This window comes from Lissotriton vulgaris, chromosome 12 (genome assembly GCF_964263255.1).
Source record: "Lissotriton vulgaris chromosome 12, aLisVul1.2, whole genome shotgun sequence".
NCBI lineage: Eukaryota > Metazoa > Chordata > Amphibia > Caudata > Salamandridae > Lissotriton > Lissotriton vulgaris.
The window spans coordinates 86,944,250-86,967,590 of NC_141700.1; the positions used below are offsets into that span (position 1 = coordinate 86,944,250).

General features: G+C 45.1%; 1 long non-coding RNA gene across 1 annotated transcript in view; it reads left to right on the forward strand.

Annotated features, from left to right (window-relative positions):
- The window catches only part of LOC147673424 (uncharacterized), a 38,648-nt gene extending 16,027 nt beyond the window's left edge, over positions 1-22,621 (forward strand). Inside the window, exon 3 of the long non-coding RNA XR_015302614.1 lies at positions 19,729-22,621. This is a non-coding gene — a long non-coding RNA (uncharacterized LOC147673424). The remainder of the gene's footprint in view (positions 1-19,728) is intronic.
- Positions 22,622-23,341: the final 720 nt, after the last annotated feature.

Sequence of the window (23,341 nt, forward strand, 5' to 3'; positions counted from 1 at the left end):
GGGGTAGGTTTGGGTTTTGAGGTACAGGGGTATATATAGGGTTCAGGGCTAGGTTTGGATTTTGGGGTAAAGGGATATTTTTAGGGTTTAGGGATAGGTTTGAGTTTTGGGGTACAGGGTATATTTGTAGGGTTAAGATGGGTTAGTGTTTAAGGGTGTTGGGGTATTTTAAGGAGTATGGGTGGGTTATGATTATGGGGTGCTGGGGTATTTAAAGGGAGCAGGGTGGGATTAGCACACGATAGGAGACATGGCATAAAGGGCGGAACGTACCACACGCCCCCAACGTTTGTCATGCCCCCAGCACACACCCGCAGCACAACGCAGACACGCCCACAAGGGACAACTTTGCTGGCACGGTTCTTTTAACTTTTAAATGTATATGGTGGGCGTCTGCATAGCCTATGTCCTTCTGCTGCAACTGCCCTTTCCAACGCTGTATTGGGTGTTGTGATTGATGCTGTGGTTCCTGAGATTAACCACCTCAAAAGTTTGGGCTCTTCTTTATTATATTAGTATGGATAAAATATGTTCAAAATGTCTTTTCCCGCATTGTGTATAGAATCAGTTGAGTGCAGAGGCACGAGATATTGCCTTGCCGCTGCATCCATCCATATGATTGCTGCTGGAACACCTGTTCGTTTTTTTTTCCTAAATATGGGTAAAACTTAACTACATCCAATTTCTCGTTCCCCAAGACCCAATGCATGTTCTTTCTGACTCTACATCCCCGATATCTAAAAATCATAACTTTGCTCTTCAAAATATTTATTTTTAAGTAGTATTCTTTTGTGTACCTAGTTAACTCAACAAGTCGTCTTTGAAGTACAATTGGGGTTAAATCCATTAATATGGCGTATTCCCCGTATAGCAGGCAGCTGAACTTTAAATTTCCTAATTTTTGGGGCATCCCGTTTGCTGAACCCCACTGTGCTTGGTAAATCATTCAACAAAAAGAAAGGGAGTTAGAGGAACTGTAGCTAGGCTCGCCCTCCAAGTACTAAGTTAAACAAATGGTCTCTGTTTCCAGATTCCTAAGAGCCTTGCTAGTTTTTTTAGATAACAACCAACACACACTGGGGTCGATTGTGGAAATATGATATTGTGTACAAAAAAGGAGAATTGCTCCTTTTTTAGGTGTCCCCTCACTCACCAGGGTTGCCCCACGGTGACATGCTTCATCATTGGGGCCATCCCAGTCCTCTACGGGCTGGGGCGTGCTGCGACTTGCGACAGTTACGTAGGAGCACTTTTTTAGACTATGTGTGGTGCATGTGTATTTGAGGAGTGGACTATGTGATGTGTATTAAAAATACCTGCCCAGTAGGTTTACAATAAACTTTATTCTTGCCTCTAGGTGGTAATATTAAAAACGGGGTGGAAGGATAGGCTGCCCTAAACCTAATGTGTCCAGATGTACCTATCAACTCCTATCGTCGACATGTTTCGTGCATACCCCAAGCACTTCTTCGGGACTACACAGGGACCAGCCCTGTGTTCGCCACTCCTTAGCTCTTCAATGAGTTATTGATAAATAAGATTACATTTTAAAGTTAGACTGCAGCAAACTCTATTAAGTGCATGCAAATAATACCTATGTATTTGTTCCAAAAACACGTGGTTCATTTCATGAGACCTAACTGGGCCCCATGGATTCGGAGGGGTTCGGTATCCTAGCAACTTTGTGCACCGGATACCTCCTACTTATAGGCACCTACTTGTGTCCCTCCGGTCCGGAGTCTAACTTTAAAATTTAATCTTATTTATCAATAACTCATTGAAGAGCTGAGGAGTGGCGAACACAGGGTGGTCCCTGTGTAGTCCCGAAGAAGTGCTTGGGGTATGCACGAAACATGTCGACGATAGGAGTTGATGGGTACATCTGGACACATTAGGTTTAGGGCAGCCTATCCTTCCACCCCGTTTTTAATATTACCACCTAGAGGCAAGAATAAAGTTTATTGTAAACCTACTGGGCAGGTATTTTTAATACACATCACATAGTCCACTCCTCAAATACACATACACCACAAATAGTCTAAAAAAGTGCTCCTACGTAACTGTCGCAAGTCGCAGCACGCCCCAGCCCGTAGAGGACTGGGATGGCCCCAATGATGAAGCATGTCACCGTGGGGCAACCCTGGTGAGTGAGGGGACACCTAAAAAAGGAGCAATTCTCCTTTTTTGTACACAATATCATATTTCCACAATCGACCCCAGTGTGTGTTGGTTGTTATCTAAAAAAACTAGCAAGGCTCTTGGTAAATCATTGACGTAAAGGGTAAAAAGGAGAGGGACGAGACGGCACCCTTGCTTCAATAGGTCCTGTGTCCAAGTGGAGGAATGCAGTGCCATAATCAGTTTTAGTAAGTTCACTGGTATCCCCATGGTGACCAATTTTCTCCACAAGGTCCCCCGATGAAAGACCGCAGAGAAGTCTATAAAAGCTGCATATAATGGCATTCCCTGGCTCATTGGATATTTTTCAAACAAGGTTTGCAGGGCAGTGATGTTATCGAGGGTACCACTATTTTTGCGGAAGCCTGTTTGCTCTACCGGAATAAAACCATTTTCAAAGGCCCAATCTTGGGAGAAGGGTGAGAATGCTATAACAAACAATTTGCCAGTCATATCCAGCAGAGAGATCTTTCTAAAACTGGCCGGGGAATTTTTTTAGACCCTTTTAGGTCGAACCTGTAGCAGCGCACATGCGCTGCTAAAGTTTTATTTACAGGCTATTTTGCTTTGCGTGCGTCTTTCTATCAACTGTGGTTTTTGCAATTGTCACCCCGAGTGGGATGGGTATGCTCAGACGTGAGTCCCATGCTCTCCACCCCACTGGATTCAAGTAAGCCGGGCTGAAGACGGCTGAAATGCCAGAAACCGGTCCTCGGAAGCTTGTTTCCGGTCAAGGGAAGACATGGCTTGGCAGTTCGGGCTGGACTGTTCCCATGAGGCACAGGGGCAGACTGATTTGCATATGGCCATGTCTGAACTGGGGTGGTGTGGAGTGCAAAAAAAAACGATGGATTTAGCCCCAGATCTCTGTACTGGGGTGAATGTATGACATTGTTCTGCATTCTGTCCATCAACTGTGGTTGTTGCAATTTCTAAGAAAGACAGCACGCAATTGGGCAAAGGCGGGTGCATGTCCCGCCTTTGCTCCGCCCATGGCCTATTGGTGGTGGTAACCAGCACGGCCAACATCTGTTTTGCATGTGCCCAGACTCGTGCGCCATAATGCAAAACAGATGGCCTGCTCCCTCACACAAGAGCGCGCGCGCTCTCGCGCACCACACACGGCTTGTTGTGAAAGCAGCCGTGCGACCAGTGCTGATACTGCGGTCTCACTTGTCTCTCCCGCCCTCCCGTCCGTGTTGTGTCTGTCTTTGCAGGCGGTGCTGGGTATGGCCTCACTTGTTCTTACATTCCTGTGAACCCTGTGGACTAACACACCTGATGAAAGGATCTGTAAAATCAAAGCATGCTCTTCTCGTCCTTTCACCACCCTCTTGCCCTCTTTGTTGGTCCTCTTCTGCTCACCCATCCCCCCTCCTACCTTAAACCACCCTACTTCCCCCTAGTGGTATCCGTCTACATGTGGGTCAGGTGGTTGCTCCCCGTGTGGTGCCAGAGATAACTTCCCATGTGATGCCAGTTCTCGTGTTGCTCCAGTTCCCGTGTGGTACCAGAAGTAACTTTCTGGTATGATGCCAATGGTAGCTGCCAGGTGTGGTGCCAGAGATAAACCTTCAGTGTGATGCTAGTTCTCACTTTCACTCCCCGCCGGACGCACGTCACACACTCGCTTCCTTTAATGCTGGTCGGACGCTGCTTCCTCGTCCCCAGACGAGTAATGGAACCGCCTGTCCTTCAGAGCAGTGAAATATCATTAAATTAACGGATCGCGAGTGGCCTTGGCGCGGGCGACTGCCAAAACAGTAGCCGCGGGAAGAATGCTTGTTCAGAGCTCAGAATGAATCATGGCTGCGCTGCCAACAGTACAAGGACACCGTGTCTGCGGCACAGCGTCCTGTTATGAATTCTTGTCGCATAGTGTGAGACTACAACAGGTCTCTGCATGTGGGCAGCGACCACAAGCCCATCACAATCATGCATGAGTGTGTGCGGTGCTGTACGTGTTTGTTTTTATGTGTGTGAGGGAAGCTTGCACTGGTTCCACCTATGCTATACCTGTGATAAGTGTGAAGGTAGCGTGCACTGCTGTTGTTGCATATGCTATGCTTGTTGTGTGAGGAAGCTTGCAATGCTGCTGACACAGTTGATGCCTATGTACCTGTAGTATGTGTGAGGGAAGCTTGCACCTATGCTATACCTGTCTTAAGTATGAATGGCGCTCGCACTGCTGTTGTCACCTATAATATACTTGTTATGTGTGAGGTAAGCTTGGGCTGGTTCCACCTATGCTATACCAATGGTGCTTGCACTCCTGTCTCCTATGCTATACTTGCTATGTGTTAGGGACGCTTGCACTGTTGCTTACACCCTTGCTTACGCCCTTGATGCCTATATACCTGTAGTATGTGTGAGGGAAGCTTGGGCTGGTTCCACCTATGTTATAGCTGTGATAAGTGTGAATGGAACATGCACTGCTGTTGTCACCTATGCTATATACTTGTCATGTTTGAGGGAAACTTGCATTGGTTCCACCTATGCTATACTTGTGATAAGTGCAACTGGGGCATGTACATGGGGCATGCACTGCTGTTGTCACCTGTGCTATAATTATGTGAGAAGGAAGCTTGACTGCTGCTGTCACTTATGCTATACTTGTTATGTGTGAGGGAAGCTTGCTCTGGTTCCACCTATGCTATACGTGTGATCAGTGTGAATGGAGAGTGCACTGCTGTTGTCACCTATGCTATACTTGTGTGAGGGAATTTGCATCGCTGCTGACACCATTGGTGCCTGTGTACCTGTAGTATGTGTGAGGGAAGCTTGCACCTAAGCTATCGTCTGATAAGTTCGAATGGAGCTTGCACTGCTGCTGTCACCTATGTTATACTTATGTGTGAGAGAAGCTTGCACTGGTTCCACCTATGTACATCTGTGATGAGTGCAAATGGAGCTTGCACTGCTGTTTCCACATATGCTATAATTATGTGTGAGGGAAGCTTGCACTGCAGCTGTCACCTATGCTTTACTTGTTATGTGTGAGAGAAGTGTGCACTGTTGCTGACACCCTGAAGCTATTTGTACCTGTAGTATGAATGTGTGAGGCAAGGTGTTGCCGCTGCTTTACCTGCTCCGTGTAAGAGAAGCTTGTGCTCCCCCTGTTCTCATTGCTTGCTGTGCTTGCTCTACAGTTACCTGAGGGGGAATTTTGCTTCCCCAGACCGTACTATACTTACCGCCTCCTGAGAGGTCCCCTTTATCTGAAGGGCCCAGCGGCTCTGAGAACACGTTTTATATTTTGCCCCATTACAATGTCTGTTTTATTTTAGGTCGGGTGGCGTAAGCAGCGCGAAACGCTGCTGTCTCCAGCGAGCTCTATTGTTAGGGACCTGCTTTGGAAGTGGGATAGGAGATGGGCACGAGCATTGCAATTTGAGCAGGTGTACGCGCACGTACACCCATGCGCTGTGCACATCTCCTGTCCAGCTTCCGAGGGAAGTCAGCCTCTCGCAATCGCGCGCACACAGAGCCACACATGCACGCACGCACGCACACACACCCCGCCCCCCTCTCTCTCTAAGCCCCACTCACCTGGCTCTTTTTTTGCGACTCCCCCGGTGTTAATCCTGCCGCATCACCTGGCACACGCGGGGTTTCCCTCCCTCATGGGAGCCCCGCACTTGCATCGGCGGCCTCAGCCGCCACTTCTGCTCAACCTGACGTGTGCAGCCACCGCGGGGCTCTCCCTCAGGCTTGGGAGCGTCACCACTGCTGCTCTCTGCCAGGCACGCCGTGGGCGCGGGCTTCCTGCAGAAGGCGGAAGTCCCGCCCCACGACCGGCTTCCTGATCCCAAACATCCGGTTTTCGCACCGGGATATCCTTCACCATCACTCCATTTTATGGCAATCTCTTCGTGTTTGCCGGTTCTGGGTTGAACCATTTTTTGACTGCTTTTTGACTGCTTTTTTGTTAATTTTGGGAAGAGACCAACACATCCCATGTTCTTGAGATTTTGTGATGTACCCCACTGTCGTTTAGTGGTTAATGTGTGGTGTAGGCTTTCACAATAGTGAATACTTCACGAAATTGAGTCAATGGGACTTTCCTTCAGAGCCACATTTATTTGATTATTCAGGTGAGGAGGTTATTGTTTTCAAGTTGTTACCTTCGGAGACAAATAGCACTGTGATCAGTGTGTAGCCATCCAAGATTTGTGCTTGACATTTGATTCTGAGTTGATTCTAGCACAGGTGATGATGACGTCCAGTGTATGGTCTGCCAAATGTGTATGGCTGAAATTACTAGGTGGACACATAGAGACTTTAGGGCTCACATTCACAAGATAAGTAGTAAGTATGTGCTTGTACAAATATGTGAAGATGCAATACTTTCTGCAAATCACAATAATTTCCTGTAGTACGCCTGGAAAGCTGCACCAGTTGCAGGCTTCCAGAGATACTACTCTGAATGTCATATTCCTTTCCTACTTACTAGTATTCCCACAATGCGGAACAGAATGTACAGTTTAAGTGCACATAGGGGGGAATTAGTCCCTACATTCATTTGCATTTTTTTTCTTTCGGATGGAAAAACTATTTCCTCCTGTTTCTCCATTAAGTCTGAAGGGGTTTCGTTCCCCTTTGCATTTTGTAAGTTACTTAATTAAGCCCTTTGCAGGAACAAACCTCAGTGTTGCAAGGGTCAAATGGGTTGAGCATGGTGTTTGGCTTGTAATGGCGAAATGCCGGCAGAATCGGAGTGAATCCGCTCATGAATTGCAAGAGCGCGTTTGCATTTTTTAAGACATATTGCACTAAGCTCCATTGTGGTGTCAGCTTGCAGGGCGCTTCGAGTAGAAATGTTTAACTTTCCACCAGCAACTCTCCTCGCCCTCAACGCCGGGCGCACACCACAATGCTGCGAAGCCACCCCAGGACGTACCCACGGCCCATTCGCCTGCCTCTCCTGCAAGTTCAACTGCTTCAGGACCCTCGCCAAATCCACTTCCTCCATACACAGCTCCGACTCTAACCACCTGAAGTGCATCCTGCTTAACACCCGCTCGGTCCACAGACACGCAACTGAACTCTGGGACCTACTCGACACTGCGTCACCGGACATCGCCTTCCTTACAGAAACATTGATGAACACATCATCAGCACCCGACATCGCCATAGCCATACCGGACGCTTACAAGATTATCCGAAAAGACCGCACCAATCAAACAGGAGGAGGCATCGCCATCATCCATAGGAACACCATCAAAATCACGACCATCTCCGACGATAATCTTGCAACCGCCAAACATCTCCACTTTCAGATCCACACCGACCCTAGGACCACACTTGGAGGCACCCTCATCTACAGGCCTCCAGGAACCCGCACTCAATTCAGTGATGACATCACTGACTTCGTCAGCCCACATGCCCTCGCCTCCGAGAACTACATTCTTTTAGGAGACCTCAACTACCACCTTGAAAACAAACACGACAGCAACACCTCCACCCTTCTGGACAACCTGGCCAATCTCGGACTCAAACAACTTGTTGATACCCCCACCCATGTAGCCGGACACACGCTCGACCCTATCTTCACCTCCAGCAAGCTCATTTCCTTCGATCGCACCACAGCTCTCCATTGGACGGACCACAGCTGTGTTCACTTCAGCTACAAAACCACCCTGACCCACAACCGCCCACAACCTATTCCTCGGAGAAACTGGAACAAAATCACCTCCGACCAACTCCTCACATCACTCAACCAAAACCCTCTCATTGGACCCAAACCAAGCGGCCACCAATCTCAAGCAATGGATCACCCACAGTGCTGACGAATTAGCACCCCTGAAAAAGCACCAGATCAAATCAGCCAGCAAAAAGGCTCCCTGGTTCAATGATGACCTTAAAAAATCCAAGAAGCTATGCTGCACCCTGGAGAAAACATGGAGAAAAAACCCAACCACCGACAACATGTCCACCCTCAAGGCAGCCACCCGCAAACACCACCAACTGATTCGATCCGCCAAGAAATCAGCATTCAAGGATCGTCTCGACAACAAAACCCACAACAGCAAGGAACTTTTCAACATCGTCAAAGAATTCACCAACCCCACCGCAGCATCTAACGACATCACTCCCTCCCAAGACCTCTGCGATGCGTTATCCTCCTTCTTCTACATCAAAGTTGCCGACATCCACAACATCTTCGAGAACACTCCCAACGATCAACCCTCCCCAACCCCCTCAGATCCTACTCCGCCAACTAACAACCTTAGCGCCTGGAACCCAATCACCACTGAAGACACCATCCGCCTAATGAACTCAATCCACTCTGGCTCGCCAACCGACCCCTGCCCCCACCACATCTTCAACAAAGCTGACTCCATCATCGCACCCCATCTCCGTGATGTCATCAACTGCTCGTTCAACTCTGCCACCTTCCCAGAAAGCTGGAAACACGCCGAACTCAGCGCCCTCTTGAAGAAACCCACAGCAGACCCCTCTGAACTTAAAAACTACCGACCAATATCCCTCCTCCCTTTCCCCGCCAAAGTCATTGAGAAAGCCGTCAACAGCCAGCTCGCCGCCTTCCTTGAATCCAACAACTCCCTCGATCCATCTCAATCCGGATTTTGAGCCAAACACAGCACCGAAACCGCCCTCATTGCAGCGACAGACGACATCCGAACACTACTGGATAACGGAGAAACAGCGGCCCTCATTCTACTCGACCTCTCCGCCGCTTTCGACACAGTCTGCCACAGCACCCTTATACAACGCCTCAGCAACATCGGCATACGAGGAAAAGCCTTGGACTGGATCATCTCGTTCCTCGCCTGGAGAACACAAAGAGTCCGACTTCCCCCATTCAACTCAGAGGCCACTGAAGTCATCTGTGGAGTACCACAAGGATCATCACTCAGTCCCACCCTCTTCAACGTTTACATGAGCCCACTCGCATCCATCGCGCGCCAACACAACCTCAACATCATCTCTTACGCCGACGACACCCAATTAATCCTTTCCCTCACCAAAGACCCTAACACCGCCAAAACCAATCTTCACAAAGGCATGAAAGAAGTAGCCGAATGGATGAAACATAGCCGCCTAAAACTCAACTCAGACAAAACGGAGGTGCTCATCCTAGGATCTTCCCCCTCTGCCTGGGACGACACTTGGTGGCCTTCCGCTCTGGGCACAGCACCCACACCCACAGACCACGCACGTAACCGTGGCTTCATCCTAGACTCCTCTCTCTCGATGTCCAGACAAGTCAACGCAGTCTCATCCTCCTGCTTCAACGTACTTCGCATTCTCAAAAAGATCTTCCGCTGGATCCCCCTCGAGACAAGAAAGACTGTCACCCACGCACTGGTCACGAGTCGACTGGATTATGGTAACACACTATACGCCAGAATCACAGCAAAATTACAGAAAAAACTCCAACGCATCCAAAACGCATCAGCGAGACTCATATTGGACATCCCTCGCCAAGATCACATCACCGGACACCTAAAAGACCTCCACTGGCTTCCAGTCAACAAAAGAATTACCTTCAGTCTTCTCACCCACGCACACAAGGCCCTCTACAATCTAGGACCCGAATGCCTTAACACTCGACTGTCCTTCTACAAACCCACCCGCCAACTAAGATCGTCCAATCAAGCCCTCGCCGCAGTCCCGCGCATCCGAAAAGCCACCATGGGTGGCAGATCCTTCTCCTTCCTGGCTGCCAAGACCTGGAACTCACTCCCCACTCACCTCCGCCTTACTCAAAATCACATCTCCTTCAGAAAAGAACTTAAAACCTGGCTATTCGACAAATAATGAACCCCTTCCCCAAGCGCCTTGAGAGCCTCTGGGTGAGTAGTGCGCTATATAAATGCCCGAACTTGAACTTGAGTCTGTTCACTCTCATAAGCTCTCACAATTGTAAGAGTTCACAAACTGAAGGTAAACTACTCCTTGATCTGCCTGCTCTCCTCTACTGGTTTATAATGTACTCTTCTGTAACTGTATACAGTTGTGACAAGCAATTGAGCAGGAGTGCATTGGCTCTGGCTTTGCTTGTTATTGTGGATATATAGTTAACCTAAATCCTGTCCCATTCTCAACATATATTTAAAGTCAAACAAGATTTTGTAAATCAGGTCCCATCTTTTGAAAGTTCCTTTTATGTCCTGTTTCACCTACTGTTTGTCTGTCCAATGGTTCAAATCGCCCAGAAGCAACGCTATTAGCAATAGAGAGCGCGTGCACACACACACACACCCTTTAGAACTAACCCCTCTCACCCGGCTCTTTTGTCGCTGCGCTGCTACAGGCTCTGTCACGCTCACGACTCCCCTGGTGTCATCTCTGCCGCATCACCTGGCACAGCGGGGCTTCCTTCACTCATGCGAGCCCCGCACTTGCATCGGCGGACTCAGCCGCCACTTGCTCCTCTTGGCCACGCACTCCTGCCTGCTGTGGGAAGCCCGCTTCCACGGAGTCCTGCCCGACGACAGGCTTGATGCTCCCGAACTTCCGGTTTTCGAGCCGGCGGCGGTGATACCTTAACTGCTCTTGTTAATTGAGGGTGAGCATCTGCTTTTGTTCTCCACATGTTTAATGCAAATCAAATAAGGAGACGAAACGGTAAGAAACCTAGCCGAGAACTATATAAAATCCATATTTTATTTCTCAAGCAGCTTATTGAAATTTCGTATGAAATTCCCTTATTCTCCAAAAATGCTTGAGACGGTTGTTAAAGATGGTGCCATGGTGAGTCGCTCGTCCATAATGCACCCTCTGCATCTCGTGCGTTTCCGAGTTGCCCCTCAGAGTCGCTGGTAATAGATAGATGAGGTAAGGGCGTGCTCAGGGTCTTTAGGAAATGCATAACGTAGGTATTTTCTGTCCTGTGTTTGCACCGTGGGCTCACTACAGCACTCGTTTAGTTTCCTTTCCGTGAGTAAAGGCTGATCGCCGTCCCGCCCCTGCAGAGAACTATTGCTGTGTGTGTTTTTTGAGTGACCCATTTTTGCAGTGCCGCATTCCACGTGTTTTGTGACAGACGATCGACTGCGGTGCTCAATGTATCGGCTCTGGAGCGGGGGTTGAAGTATGGTTGTGGCAGCTGAACTGCACCTAAGCAGTTGTGTTGTTTCGGCGTGGGTTGCAGTGTCCACACCAGGTCTGTACTCTGTTTGGGCTTCCCATACTTTGCACTGCGGTGGCCGAGGAGTGGATTTTCAGGTGACAATTGGGTCTAGTGACTTTAGGCTCGTGTCGTACGTTCGTGGTCAGCTTTCACTAATCACCAACAGGTTTGCTCTTCGTGCTTTAGGACATTTATAGTGCCAGTGTGGACATAACCATTTTGCGATAGTAACTGCTGAACACTGATGCAGCGGTGTGAGTAAGCTTTTACTCCCTTTCTGCACTGAGCCATGTATGATTCTGCGCTGATGATTCTCCCGCCTCATCTCCTGGTTGCCCCATACCTTCAGTTTTATGTTGGCTTTGTGTGGAGGGGAGGCATCATTTTGGTTAAGGATGTACGTGTGGCAGCTGGAGGAAATGAAGCATGGAGGTCATGATTGGTTATAAAACTGGTGTAAAGAAGCTCCTGGTTAGGGAGTGGATATGCTGTCTCCGAGCCCCACGCTAATTCTTCGACAAAATACAATGGAACTATCTTGCGGTCAACTTTGTGCAACAAACTACCCCACCACATCCACCACATCATCCACCACTGCATCCACCACCACATCCACAACCACCACACCCACCACCACCACATCCTCCATCATGTCCACCACATCCACCGCATCCTCCACCACCACCACCACCACATCCTGTCGGGAATCGCACCGTGGCCACAATATGGAATAAGTCTCCACCTTTGATTCACAAGAAAAGAACCAGAGTCATTGTAAAACCAAGTCTGGTCAACGCCTGGTACGACATTTAACGTTAATCAATTGTACTAAGATGGCCGCCGCAGTGGCCGAGAGCTCTAGCCTTCCTAGTGTTTCTTGTGCGGTCTAGTCTTTAAGAGCATCGCGCGCAGATTCAACTGCACACTTCAATTTAGCCTTGTTCGTGAGTGCATGTTCGAGCCGTTTCTCTGCAAAAGTGAAGTGTGTGAGAAGACGGTTATCTTGGAATTCTCAGTTAGCGGTTTGGTGACATTCTGCTTCTCTAGTGAGAGTATCGTCCTAATTTAGTTCAGAGTAAGAACCTTCAGTCAGTAAACCTCCTGACTCTTCAAAGTATCTAATCAAAGATTTTGAGAAGTTCAACGTTGGCAGAGAAGACAACCGAACTTTAATAGTTGCCGTAGACTGAAAATATCATTCTTGGAAGTGGAAACCACAAGTTCGGTCAAGCTAGAATTCATGAGGTGGCGGAACCGGATTCTGGACAACTTTTCTCAAGTAACATTCCTCCATGGAAGCTACGCAGCGAATTGTCCGTTAATTCAAGCTCTGTCCTTCCTTTGCACTTTACCTTTCCTTTCCCCTCATACCTCCCTTGTTCCCTTTTGCGCAACAGCAAAGAAAGGAAGATTAATAGACTAAGACTGCAGCTTTCACTGAACATTTAATGTAAAGCCTTTCACCTAGACTTACTACAGTATTGAAGGATAACTACCCAAAGAATCTCTTCTGTGTTAAAAGGTACAATTGAGAGGAGGTCTTCTGTGGCAGAGAATAGACTTAAAGTATACATTGTTAAAGTTTTTCTCTCTCTATTGCAGATAGTGATAAATACTACTATACACTGCAGAGAGATATTCAGTATTCTGAAGAGGGGCAACACTCCAACAAGAGTCTGATAAGAAGAATTCAATTTAGAGTATTCAAAGTTAGCTGCATTGCAATGTTGTGGGTTTAAGGTTTTCTCCCTGTGTGCATTAGGCTTCCCCTTCGTGGCTGAAGAAAACGTTACATTGTAAAGAGTTTCATAAGCAGCAGTGGGAGCCAGCAATTGAGGAGTGTCTCTTCTTTTCTCTTCCAATTCCCCTTTCCCCCCTGTTGGTGACGTTTCTCTGTCAGAAGCGCAGCGTCACAGGCGGGCAGGCGTTGGGATCAGCGGCCATTTGCTCCTGCGAAGACAATTGGGTTCTGACACATCCACCACCACATCCACCATATTCACCACCACATCCACCACCGCAACCACCACCACATCCACCACCACCACCACCACATCCACCACCACCAGGTCCACCACCACCACATCTATATGTGTGCGTGTGTGTGTGTGTGTGTGTGTGTGTATGTCTCTCTCTCTGTGTGAGTGTCTCTTTCTATGTGTGCGTGTGTGTGTGTGTGTGTGGGTGCAAATGCAATGTTCTTGGATTTTCGTCACAATAAAATACACTGAACATAATCTTCACAAAAGTTATTTACAAACGTTTAAGCTATTGCCATTCTAAATTACAATAAGTATTAATTATTAAAAAAATTAAAAGCCATTGTTATTTGTAATATCAATACATCTAAGTCACGTAAATACAACACACATTGCATTACAAATGCTATAGGGGTCACATTTGCGAAAGTTAAAAATATTGGCATTGTAACTGACAAAGCAATTAATTTCGCTATTTTCAAAACCAACACTTAAATTAAAAAAATGTCATTTACAATACCAATAGCTCAAACTTTCCTAATGCGAGACCTATTGCATTGCAAATGCCTGTCCTTTGCCTGCAGCAGAATAAAGCTCCCGGATGAAAGGAATGCAGCGCTGCAGGTGAGCGGGGCGGAAGGAGAGCATGTGAGGTAGTGTTTTTACTGCAAACTTCATCACCCCTCCAAGCCCCATCACCCCTCCTGCACAAACATTTACAAGACAAGCAGCTGTGTGTATGCTCTTTCGACATGGGCGCACAGGGTGACACAATGGCACCCATTCTTCCTCTGCCTGCCGTACTCTACGCAGCCCCCGGTACAAGCTGGGGTGGAGGCAATATCTTATCCGGAGTACATTCAGTTGGTGAAGGGCTTGGCCCCCCCTCTGACCCCGAATGATTGAGGCAGGAGGAGGCTCAGGCCTTCCATGAAAACATTCCAGGTGGGACCTAGTCAAAGGACACTCTGCCGGAGATCTCACGATACCACCCGAGAACACAGGACTCTGTTGGCTCAGTCTTGGTATTCCATGGTATATGAGGCGGTGAAAAGGAGATGAGGAGAAACAAACATTTGCAATGCAATAGGTCTCGCATTTACGCAAGTTTAAGCCATTTGCATTGTAAATGACAATGCCTTTTATGTTTTAAAATACAAAAATAAAAGGCATTGTCATTTACAGTGCCAATAGCTTAAACTCTCGTAAATGCAAGACCTATTGCATTGCAAATGCTTGTTGTATAATGGAACAACTATACTTCCCTTCCAGGATAGTGGAATGTCCCCATGAGTGTAACAGTGCACATATAGTGGATGTAAGAATTCTGCCCATGCTTCGCCATCCTGTTAAATTATGGCTATTGGTACATCATCCGTGCCCCTCGCACCTGAGTATCTTGTCCCTTTGATACAACCCTCTATTTCATTGCACAAGTGGGCTCCATATTCACTCCCCACGGATAAATCAGAGACAACATCAAGATTCCATCCGACTTAGGAATTTAGAGCCTAGAGCTCGGAAATCTATGTAGACCATTCTTCAACTGATACCAGAATGGGCTTTGCCTAATCTCTCCCATCACAAAATTTGGCTATTAACGCCCAATATTTCCTGGTGTCACCGGACTGGACGACCTCTCATAGTTTGAGACAGTTTGTGCCTTCCATGTTCTGATACCACTTTCTTTTTCCTTACCTGTTTTAATCTAGTAATTTCCCTTTGTCTGGGTATTGAGGACTGCCTAAATTGTTCCCTGATTAAGGCGTTAATTTCCTGATTTAGTTTTTTAATCTCCCATTGTTTAACCACTGGAGATGCAGAACTGAAAACTTGTTTTTTACTTCTCCACGTTCTGATTACAGCCAGAATTCTCTGGAACCTGGCAATGGGGGATTCCTGTATGTGATTAGAGACCACATTTTTAAAAACTCTCCTAAAGCTTGGGAGCGTATTATTTGACCAAAAAGTACGCCCATTACTACAATTATATACAATGCTTTCATTCCTTTGATTTCTAAGTTTGGGCTGCTCAAATTCAGATTAACATCCACAGCCAAAACTGCATGATCACTCACACCTGTTGGCAGTATCTTGAATTACGAGCATACACCAAAAAATTGGTATGACACCTCCATATAATGAATTAGTGAGTGTCCATGTGGACCCAATAAAAATAAGGGGCAGGGGAATCCTCTGGGAATCTGCCATTCTACATCACAAGGTCAAACATTCTCAGATTATGCAAGAGTGACAAGCCTTGTTTTTCCGATCTTAAATGGTCGGGAAGGAAAGATTCTGGAATCGACCATAGTTCCTCTAACTCAGGATTTGAGAAAGACGTGACAGAACCATAAAAACATTCAGCATTGAAATCGCCCACCATCATAATTCAGGAGCACTCTTCAGTGCTACTTATCCTTTGCACATAGCAACAAATGGAATCAACCAGTGAATTGGATGCTCTCCCTGGGGGAATACACACGTTTACCAGAAAAGGGGGAAACCGTCGGCCCTAGTTTATCTTTACCTATCCTCAACTTCACTCCCTTACAGCACTTAGAGGGATGAATTTAAATCGCAGGATTCCATTTTATGGTACAAGTAAGTAAATTAACTAACGAGGGCTTTGCTGCACAACAATATACAAAGAAATTCTCAAAATGAAAATCCCCACAGTTCCATTTTTCCTGTAGACAAATTATTTTAGGGTTGTGTTCTAATAACGAGTGAAGCTTACAATTGGTTTTTCCTACCCCCACTAGGTTCCAGGATAAAATTCTTCCCAATTGGCTACCTCTGCAGCAAGGGCAATTTTGTAATTTCTTTTGAGCCGTTCAGGGAGCCAGCTACCCAACTCCACTGGGCCATCTCATCTTCCACTACGGGACTACTAGGCCTTGAACCTGGGGGCCTATATTATTGATCTCTTTTTCCTAAACTACTCCCTACTGATATTTTAGTTTCTTTAGGATTTATGACGCCCATGGGAATAGGGAACCTACTACCTGGTTCCTAATGGATTTTTCCAGGGGATTCTAACGGTACTATCTGGGGATTCTCAAATGGAAACGCATCAGGCCCTCTTTTCCTAAAAGAGTCTACATTGGCCAGGACTACCATTGCAACTACCCCTGACGTAAATGTGACTCTTGTGTTTGGGGTGACACTCCTAAGGCCTAGATCCGGGGTCTCCAACCAGTCGATCGCGAGCTACCGGTAGCTCGCGGAGACCCCGGGAGTAGCTCGCGGAGCCCTTCAGTAGTATTTGGTGGTAATTTGGGCTATTAGCCTTTCTGGCTCCATTTGCCTGCCCTCACCCAAACCAGCCGCTCGGATTGGAGCTAAGCTGGGGTAGGGGCGGGCAAAGAGGATGACGCTCCTCTCCTGGAGCTGCAGACTCCTCTCGTGAGAGTCTGACTCTTGTGACATCATCGTGTACTGAAAACGCGCTGGCATTGCACTGTCTGCCATTGTGCGACAGGTGCCGGCTGGGAGCAGTAGGAGACGTGACTTCCACCGCCAGAAGCAGCCAGGAGACGTGCCTTCCAACGCCAGGAGACGTGCCTTCCACCGCAGGTAAGCTCAATGGTGGAATTAGGCATCCCGTGGGAGGGATGGCTGACAAGGCATCAGAGAGCGCTGGTGGAACAGAGGGCAGAAGGGCCAAAAAACGTAGCAAAAACAAGTGGAACAGAGGGCAAAAAGGCACAAAAACAAGGAAAAAACTAGTGGAACATAGGGCAGAAAGGCACAAAAAACGAGTGGAACAGAGGGCAGAAAGGCACAAAAAACTAAGCAAAAACGAGTGGAACAGAGGCAGAAAGACACAAAAAACGAGTGGAACAGAGGGCAGAAGGGCACAAAAAACGAGTGGAACAGAGGGCAGAAGGGCACAAAAACATGGGGAAAACGAGTGGAACAGAGGGCAAAAGGGATCATAAAACGAAGCAAAAACGAGTGGAACAGAGGGCAGAAAGGCACAAAAACGAGGGAAAAACTAGTGGAACAGAGGGCAGAAAGGCACAAAAAACGAGGTCTTAATTTTGGACCTTAATTTTGGACCTATTAATTGAAATGTCTAGAAGCGTCACAAATCCTAAGTCATTCCTTTTGGTGTTCTAGGTAACTCTTAAGTCAAGCCTGTCTTGGGTATTTTGTTCAAACCACAGTAACCACCTCTGATGAAATTAGGCTTAAAGTCCATGAAACTAGGCTTGGGGGGTCTCTCGGAAAAATGCGCGAGTTGCTTCGGGTTCAGTAGCTCATGATGATTTTCACTGGCCAGAAGTAGCTCGGACTACACAAAAGGTTGGAGACCCCTGGTCTAGATAAACCAACTCCATATCTTTGCTTGTTACCAGTTGCAAGTCCTCTATTTCTAATAACAACTGCAAAAGGGCACTTCTATTAAGTAGGGCCGAATCAGTATCAAACAGGGAGACAGAAGTCAAAATACTAGTCACTTGCCCGGTACTCGGCCCAGTGTACCTTTTATCAGTTGACCTATAGTCACATCCCCTCACCGACCTAAACCTATTACTACTAGTAGGTGTGATAGAACCCCCCTCCCTAACCTTCCCCTGGCCGGGGTCAAACCGTACTGGGAGAGTATCCCACCCGGAAGGGGAAAGAGGGGCACATCCGCTAGCCGAGCCCTGTTCTAACACAGTAGCATAAGTATGTGTTAATACATTTCTTGGTGCAGGGTCTCTACTGGTTCCTTGGTAAGCTGATTGAAGGAGTAGCTCAGATTCTCTGTGCCACCAATAGTCCCTCTATCTCCCTGACCTTCTTGCTTCCCTAACTTGTTCTGGGAGGGGTCTAAAAGGGTTAGCTGATTTTCATTAACAGGCCCTAAGTTATGGCCATCAGACAATACTGGTGGCCCCGAGGGCCCAGGGACTTTTCTACTTAATGGCGGGTTTGTGCTATCTGACTCTTCAAGTACAGTGGGGAACCACAGTTTTTTCTGTTTCCATTTAGGGATATGTCCAATCCTGTTTTTCTTCTTCCCACTCCGAACTTGTAGGCCGTTGCTTTCTCTCGAGGGGGGAACCTTCCCAAGGGGTGCAGCGACTAAAGAAACAGTGGACTTTTCAATAAAATGGGGATTAACCGAGAAACCTGTGATACTAGATGTATTTATGTTGCATTTAAAAAAATAGGGTATTGTTGCAATGGGGCTTTAGCTGGTGTTACATTTAAATTGCCCCCAGGACCGATGGACTGGGTACTCTCTGCACTTCGTTTAACTGGAGCTAAGCATACCAGGGGGCTACCTCTAAGCAGGGAAGCCAGGGTAAACCGTTTTTAGCTCTTCCCCTTTTTTTTGTCTTTAGGGCCTGAACCGCAGATTCGGGGATGCAAATTTTCAACCTTTACCTGTGATGCGTGCAATGGGCACTTATTTCTTCGCTTTTGAAACATACCATGTTCCCAGATCTCAGGTTTCTGCCAGACTGGTATCAATTACATCTAGCTATTTCTACCCTATTGATCTAGTTTGTTGCAGATGGAAATTTTCGGGTCCCAGTAGCCTTAGCAAAGTTTGCTTAATGGCTTCTTTATAGACTCTGTGAGTTTGCTCCATGGCTTCTTTATAGTTTGATATGAACATCCCTAGAGGCAGGCACTGGTCTCCTAATGAACAACTGTCCCCTAGTGGGTGACTGTACACACCATCTCTTTTCATCTTTATTTCTTAACATTCTGTATGTGCAGTTATGGGGCTGGTCACTGTGTATAGAGACATGTTTCATTGTTTCCCATATGTTTTAGTGTTGTGTCTAGGTCCAAATGTTTTAACCCAAGCTTCAACCATAAACCATTGGTGTTCAAGTATTTTATTGTATGTTTGCTATCTCTTTTTATGCGCGTTCAGAGCTTTCAGTGTAGTCTTACAGATAGGAAGTTTCACAAAGAAGAGAAAAAAGTGGGTAAAGACGATCTTATTTTATCCCCCTTGCTGCCAATGGAATCTACCTTTTCCATTCATTTTCACTTATTGTTAAGTACAAGAAAGGCCTCTGTGGTGGAGAGAAGAATAATCTTCTGATTTTAAAGATTAATGGTCTGATTTGGAGTTTGGTGGAAGGGTTACTCATTCACAAATGTGATGGATATCCCGACATCATATTTACAAGTACCATAGGATATAGAGTACAGTGTACTTGTTATAGGGCATCACGTTTGTGATGGAGTAAACCATCCGCCAAACTCTAAATCAGACCCATAGTTATTTAGATGCTTGTCTTATAAGTGGGGTTCATTATTCTAGTGGTTGAGAATGTGTTTAGAATAAGAGCTGCTCAGTGTGATAGAATCACACAATCTTTTTTCCTTCACAGATTAATCCTTTGTTGGGGTTTTAGTTAATTTATTAAACCAAATGTTAAGATAGTAATATATGAGGAAGTTAAGTGATGAGTCTGTTGAAATTAATATGTAGATTTTTTTTTTATCTTTCAGTGAATGGATTTAGGGACAAGATAAAGAATAAATACTGGAATAGCAGAACTTGTAAAATGGAGACACGTGAGATATTGTCAAGAAACATGAAGGAGAAGGTCATACAATGCCTAAAAGAGAAAGAAGCAAGCCAAGCAAAGCTCTTTTCACAAAAGATGTCAATGAGCTGTGCAGTACTCATAACAACTCTCCGCCCTGAATTTAAAACAATTGTTCATTCACCTAGAACTATTGCAAGAAAGAAAAAAGCGAAAGAATTGAAAACCTGGACATGTGCTAAATGTAGCAAGAGTTTCAGTCGGTCAGCAAGCTTGATGCTTCATCAGAGAAGACACACAGGCGAAACACCTTACAAGTGTAGTGAATGTGGAAAGAGTTATTGCTGGGCATCAAGCTTGCTTCTTCATCAGAGAACACATACTGGAGAAAAACCATACCAATGCACTGAATGTGGAAAGATATTCCGGCAAACATCGAGCCTCATCATTCACCAAAGAAAGCATACTGGAGAAAAGCCATACACATGCACTATATGCGAAAAGGCTTTCAGGCACTCATCTAGTCTTATAGTTCACAAAAGAACACACACAGGAGAAAAACCATTCATTTGTGATCAATGTGGAAAGTGTTTCAGTCAGTCATCGCACTTAATGACCCACAAGAAAACGCACACCGGAGAGAAACAGTATAAATGTGATGAGTGTGAAAAGTGTTTTAGTCAATCTGGGAACCTGATTACACACAAGAACATGCACACTAGTGAGAAGCTTAAAAAGCCACACAAAACAATGGTGAAACTCATAGAAGTATCAATTCCCAATGACTACTACATTCAACATATGGAGAGGCAAAAATTGTTTAAACTCCAAGAGAGACAGTCTCAGGAATGTATAACTATTGATTAATTACCAGTATCTTTCCAAGAAAGGTGTCCGAAGTCCACCAAAATCTACAATTTTATTTTTGAGTGTTCAGAAAAATTTACCCGATTATGGGTGGCTCGGTTAATTTGGATGTGTGCAGCACCTAACACCCATCATTTTTCTGTGGTAAACTTTGCAGGTCAAACATACCAACATTCAGTGAGGGTAAATACCATCAGATGCACATTTTGGTAGAGAAAGAACCTAAATGTGCATGAAGTGTTCATGTTTCGGGCAAAAGTAGTAACACAAACTCTTTATCACACCCAACAGAGTCTGATCCAAGCAATTACTGATTTTCCTGGGTGTTAAAAAATATTCACTTTCTTCTCCATTGCACTTTTAATCGGGAGCACTAATATAACCTGACCAAACTCAAGAAGTTTAATTCCTGTTTTAGACATGGTGTATGTAATGCAGATAGAAACTGTCGAGCTATGATAATTGCACGCAGGTTGATCGGACGATACAGATGTGGTAGAATGCACACATGAAGAATACAAAGTACCTCAACTGATCCATTGGAACTGAAAGTTCTGTAATATACACACACAATAAAATACACAGAGGAAATGATTGAAACAGTATCACATGAAAAAGTGAGCTTGTGACCATGCCTGGAATCTTGATAACAACTGATAATTATTATACAATCACCAGTGAACTGTTTGTTCACAAAACAGAAAAAGATAGCTATAACTATGATGTCCAAGAAATCCTTTGCAGTGGCAATACTGGTTAATTTTTAACAAGTTTGAATAGAAATAATATTAATAACTGCAGTATGTAGTGGCCATGTGAAAATTAGAGATTAATTTATTCTTGACACAATCACAGTAAGACATATGAGGACTTGCCATTAATTTGTGAGAACTCTCTAGTGCCAGGAGAATGAGTCGTTTTCCTGTTACACCCTCTATACAGCCCTCTATCTTGGAGACACTCATCACAAAGCAAACAGGGATATGATTTATACTAATTATTCGGGCAAATGGGGACCGCAATGGAATGTTAATATGCATTTTAGAGAAATTTGAGGATCTCCACCATAAGACTGCCACTTTTACAGTTTTTCAGGCCCATAAACATAGGCCTAACCACTGTGTGCAAAGAAACTTGAAATGTTTCCAACGTCATCCAGATGTTGAAAAAATGTATTGATATTATTTGGGTGTTTTAAACGGCTTATAGTACAAGGTTTTTGCAATTCCTCACCTATTAGAAAAGATCCAGCCTTTAAAATATGTTACTTGATGTGTACAGTATCAAGGATAACGTTGAAAAAAGTCCACTCATCTACCTATGTAAAGAGTGCAACATTAAATAATCTGAGCTGGAGACAGTAAGAACAAACTAACAGACAAAAGTGCAATAATGAAAAGCATAACTGCTAGCAATGGAAAAATCTTGTTTTATTCTGTAGTACCAAAAAATGAAGATCAGATTATTCTTAATCCTACTTTATCTTGCTGTTATGGAATCATGTACTTGCTTCAAAATAATTGAATTGCAATATTGGAGCAATCCAAACTTATACTTTGCCTTCTCATCTCCCCAGACACATTTAAGTAGACCGTTGCATTACTGGCTCATGAATATAGGAAGTGTACTCGCATTTGATATATACAGATAAACGTCTCTTACCTACGAACTCTTGCACATCTCTCTATTCACTCGGGTTTTCTTGGAAATTTCCTTTTTATGTACATGTGATCGGAATCATTTACATTATGAGCCAACCAGTTTGTCATTAATTGGTAACTGTGTATTATGAATTCCTTTGTAATGTTCCCCAATGGTCACTTTCATATTATTTTCCCTACATGAGAGATGGATTAATCGTTCAAGCTTATGTGTTTAAGTTATTATTCATTAAAAATGCTCGGATTCATTCTGTGAATATTTGAAAATTATCAGTCCGGATTATTACATCTCTTCTGAATTGTCTAATAAATGTTATCAACGGCATAGCCCTTTTACCTTGATTTGCATAATGTTCTGCTGTATAAATTATAATGGAACTGCTGGTCCAGGTGAGCATTGTGATGTTGGTTTTGTTCCAGAGGTGCACAGGTTATAAAATTAAATAGTAAAGTAGCACACTGTCTTCGTTGTACCCAATATGTTAAACACTTCGATAATTTTTCCCTTCTCCATGTATCTCACTATGCTTAAGTGGCCGGTGTAATTGTTTTATGCAATATTTATTTGGCTAGATCAGTTACATCCCAGGAAGACTGTACAAAATAACAAAACAAAGTTAAAATAGGTACATCAAATACCAGATAAGAAAAATATAAAAATGAATGTACATTTGCAGACAATGCAATATAGTAGCTTTTCTTTCTTGTGTATTATGCAGATTGAAAAAAACAAGTTTCACAAATCCATAAAGCCACCTTCAACTGAAAAATGTCATAACGCTGACATAAGAGAACAATCCAGTTACATCTAAGTTGGTGGTATATCCCGCAAAAGAACAAGAAATGTTCCTTGCTCTCTTCCATGTGATTACAAGCCAGAAAAATGGGGTGTTTGCAGGAGAACAGTTTGAGGTAAAAGAAGCCACAGGGAGAAGCCCAACCCTACATTCAATTAATAATGCTCCAGGTTCTGGAGGAATAATGTAGTCCAAATATTCTTTGTATAATTAGTCACTGTTGAAAGATAAAGGGATCTGACCCTGCCAG